The sequence below is a fragment of the Otolemur garnettii genome, unplaced genomic scaffold (genome assembly GCF_000181295.1).
Source record: "Otolemur garnettii isolate 467f Iridium unplaced genomic scaffold, OtoGar3 scaffold00025, whole genome shotgun sequence".
Classification (NCBI taxonomy): Eukaryota; Metazoa; Chordata; class Mammalia; order Primates; family Galagidae; genus Otolemur; species Otolemur garnettii.
Window position 1 is genome coordinate 4,357,578 of NW_003852420.1, and position 4,815 is coordinate 4,362,392.

The following is a 4,815-nucleotide window of genomic DNA, read 5'->3' on the forward strand; positions in this document are numbered from 1 at the left end:
AGATGAACACACACAAAGGTAGGGTGTGTCCCAAAAGTCACCCCTAAATTCACCATGCATATGGAAAATAGAAAATTATAGCTAAAGGAATATTTGCAAAACATTCATTTTTACAAAATTTTTACAAAACATTCTTTAGGTGTTGCCCATCACCTTGTAATATTTTATCCCAATTGCTCAAGAAATAAATTACTGAAATGTAAATTTAGCAACACAAGTACGGGATTCCTATGCTGAAAACTTTAAAACACAGATTAAATAAATCAAAGAGATTAAAAAGAGAAGATCCATATCATGTTCATGGATTGGACAACTCCACTTAATAAAGATGTCAGTTCTCCTCAAATTAATACATATCTTTAACACAGATACTATCAAAATACAAGCAGATATGGATATACACAAGATATTTCTAACATACAGATGGAAAAGCAAAAGAACTAGAAATAGCTAAAAACAATTTTGAGGAAAAAATGTAATGAATGAAAACATTTTTTTCCTGATTTCAAGACTTATATCCTATACTAATTAAGAGTATGTATTACTACAGAGGGATAGACACATGGATCAAGGAAACAATATGGAAAACTCAGAAATAGAACCACACAAACATGTTCAACTGATTTTTTTTTAATAAAGATGCAAAAGCAATTCAATGAAGGAAAGATAGCATTTCAGGCATTTTAAACAAATAATGATACAGTAAATGGGCATTCATAGCAAAAAGGAAAGAAAGAAAGGGAAAGAGGAGGGGAGGGGAAGAGAGGAGAGGTGAGGAAAGGAGAGGAAAAGGAAAAGAAACAGAGAAAATCAGACACACTTTGTACAAAAAGTATCTAAGAATTTGTCATGGATTTAAATGTAAATCATAAAACTTTTAGGAAAAAACATTTCTGAATCTAGGGCTAAGCAAAGAGTTCTTCATGACTTGGCATCAAAAGCATAGTTAATAAAAGGATAACTTAACAAGTTGGACATCATCAAAATTTGAAACTATTGCTGTATGAAAGACATATTCCACAGAAAATAATGAACAATCCAATTACAGAGTAGGAAAAAAAGATATAAGGAGATGTTTCACTGAAGAAGATGGGCAGATAATAAGTAAGGACATGTAAAGATGTTCAATGTATTAGTTACTGGGTAAATTGAAATTAAAGCCACAGTAAGATATTACCAAAACCTATCAGAATGATTGAAAAGAAAGTGACCACACCATATGATGGCAATAATATGGAGAAACTGGATTAGTTATACACTGTTGGTAGGAATGTAAAGTGGTACAACCACACTGGAAAATAATTCTCATTTAAAAAAAAAACAAAAAAAAAACTAAACATGCAACTGCTATACAACCCAGCAACTATGCTCCTGAACATTTATCCCACACAGACAAAAATGTGTTCTTACATGCACACACACAGAGAAAACATTTGTTATGGCTGTTTTCTTAGTAAACTAAATGTGGAAACAACTCAGACATGCTTCAGTGGGTGAGTGGTTAAGCAGCTACAGAATGATCATTATTTTTTAATAGAAGAGATTGATGTAATCAAGAACCTAAACGAATCTCTGAAGAATTATGGTGCATAGAAATAATTCCAAAAAGTTCCATAATATGTGATTCTGTTTATATGACTTTTTAAAATGGCAAAATTATAGAAATGGGATGGAGAATGGTCATGGCCCAGATTGAGGAAGCAGCGGATGCAGGAGGGATGTATGTGTGGCTGTAAAGGGAATCTTTGGTGATGGAAACATTCTGTATCAAGACTGCATCAGTGTCAGAGACATGTTATTACTTACAAGTACACATGCACCTACACTTATCTCAAAGTACAATGTTTAATTTCTTATAGAAGTCAACAAGGGTTTGTTGGTCATAGCTAGACTTAGAAACATGTCATTCCTCTGTAAGCCTGCTTGGCACAGACAGCAGATATTCTGCCATCTAAACAGAGATCATCTTTCAAGCAGCTCACATTCTAATCTTCCTTTTAGACCCAGATGGTTCTGACTCACCATATTTTGATCGTTCACTCACCCTAAATATACATACAAATGCTATGTCCTGTACACATGCATGCAAGTGCTAAGTCATCACAATTCCTATTTTCCACTCAAATGAAGTTTTAAGTCATGATTATGACACTGCCAAATGTTAAGTAACTACAGAAGCACATATGCCACAACAGAAGGCTCATATGTCATGGTTTTTAATCCCCCAAATTCTGCTGCCTAGTACACCTATCAGTAAGCAAGTTACAAAGAAGTATTGTGAACTAGGCAGAAAAAGAAAGCAAGTTTTGATGGCTAATGAGATCTCAGAGAATGGTCGACTACTATTCCAGAAAGTTCCAACCGAGAGCCAAATTCAGTAGAACCTCCAGAGCTGACTACCTTCCTATACTGACCACCTCCTTAAACTGACCTAATTTTCATAGACCAGATATGCACCACTTGTATGTATCAGTACAATAGGCCTAGTTCCTTATGTTGACTAACTCCATATGTTGACTGGTTTGTTACAGTCCCTTGGGAGGTCAACTCACAGAATGTCTACTGTATATAGCATCTATATCTAAAGATTAAGAATTTTTACTGGTGTAGAAGTCCATTTTTAGTTCTTTAGTCCATTTTAGTTCAATGTTTCTATATCATTTTATGTTTCTGGAGGCTTTCTTACTTGGAAAATGAGGATATCACTGTTTTCCTTTGAAAGTACTTGTATCTTAAGGACACTCTGTCATGACTAGGGTGGATAGGAAGTCTGGGGAAGCCATTTTCATTTTTAAATAAAAAGAATTTTGTATGGTTGTTGTATAATAAATTGATTTTTACACTAGAACAAGAATTCTTACTAGGATTTTCATTTTGCTCTGTTTGATGAGAGGAGTAAAGAAGACCTCCAGCACTTTTGAAGATGTAATAAGTTGAGGCAGACATGATGGAGGAGGCAGGGCCACATGCACCACCACCCCTGGGCACTCCAAGCTGGGGACTTCTTACCACCAAGTTCATGTCATTTCTGCAGGAGGCCAAGGTCGTCATGCTTGACCTCAAGCTGCTGACACCCTAGCTGTGCACCAGAAGCGGTGGATTTATGACATTACCAACGTATTGGAAGGTGTTGGGCTAATCGAGAAAAAAAATCCAAGAACAGTATCCAGTGGAAGAGTGTGGGTCCTGGCTGCGTTACCCAAAAGATTGCCAACAAGCTGATTGAGCTCAAAGTAAAGATAGAGGAGCTGCAACAGCAGGAGCAAGAAATGGACTAGCACAAGGTGTGGGTGCAGGAAAGCATCCAGAACATTACAGAGGATGTACAGAACAGCTACTTAGCCTACATGACTCATAAGGACATCTGCAGATGCTTTGCTGAAGATAACCTCCTGGCCATCAGGCCCCATCCGGCACCAGCCTAGAGATGTCCATCCTGGAGTGTCTCAATAGGCAGAATTATGAGATTTACCTAAACAGTGTGAGTGGCCCCATCAAAGTGCTGCTGGTGAACAAGGAGGCATGGAGCTCACCACCTGTGACTGTGCCTGTGCCACCATCTGAAGATCTGCTCCAGAGCCCACCTGCTGTGTCTAACCCTCCACTTCTGCCAAGCAGTCCCCAGCCATGTACGCGGGACCCTGTTCCTGGCAGCACTGAAGTCCTGGGGTGGCCAGCACAGCTGCTGAGATGACAGTTCTGGAACTCCCCAAAGAGCTGTCAGAAATCTTTGATCCCATGACAGAATACATGAGCTCAAAGCTACTGGAGGAGTTGATGTCCTCAGAAGTGTTTGCCGGCCTCCTCCACCTTTCTCCATCTCCAGGAGACCACAATTACATCTATGACCTAGACAAGAGTGAAAGTGTCTGTGACTTCTTTGGTGTTTCTGTTCTCAACCTCTGATAGACAGGGACATGCCTTGTGTGGCCAGGACCCAGACTGACCTGGGGGCTGCCTAGGGACCTCTCTCACTCACTGTTACACTGTTGCACAATTCATGCAGACTTCTGACTCAAGGCCTTTGTTGTTGCTATTTCACTGGCCATTCATTTTGAATGTTTTTTCCTAGATGTGGTTTTAGATTCTCTTTAAATACTCCTTCCTCTAAGAAGGCTTGTCTGACCAGCCTATAAAAGCACCTTCCAAGACTCTGTCCATGCCCTTGTTTTGTTCATTTATAGCACCTCTTACTAACTGAGGTTATACTGTGCATGTTTTCTACTCTTTTATTTATTAGAATATAAGCACTACAGAGGTAGGTACTATATTTCCAGTACCTGCAAGAGTACCTGGGATGTTGTAAATCCTTGATAAAAATTTTGTGAGTAAATAACAAATGAAACCAGAAATTAACTGGAGACTCACAGTCTTTCAAATTGTAGCTAAAATTTTCTTAAGCAGTTGCACCCTCCTCCCCTTACCCCCCCCCCCATGTACCCTATAGATCCCAGAACCCTTCTCAAGCCTTCTGAGACCTTCCAAAACTTTCGGTTCTTAGGGCACTAGTTCTGTCTGTTTTCTTCGTTTATGAATCTCCCACCATCCCATGTATGCCCTACAAAAAGCCTTCTCACAGAAGGCAACCTGTGTGTTCGGTAATCTTTACTGAAGATTTAGGGATGAAGAAAGGGTTTATATAGACATTGTAAAGAGAAACTTCAGAGTAAACATGAAACACTCGTTTCTCACAAAGCATTCAGTATCCGTGCCACAAAAGCTGTTCACGCACACCTCACCCATGCATTCTCCTAACCCCACAACAAGCCCCAAATCCATGCTTTACTCCATCTCCCTACACATCCTCTCCAGAAA

General features: G+C 39.0%; 1 pseudogene; it reads left to right on the plus strand.

Annotated features, from left to right (window-relative positions):
• Positions 1 to 2,947: 2,947 nt before the first annotated feature.
• Positions 2,948 to 3,906, plus strand: LOC100949442 (annotated as a pseudogene).
• Positions 3,907 to 4,815: the final 909 nt, after the last annotated feature.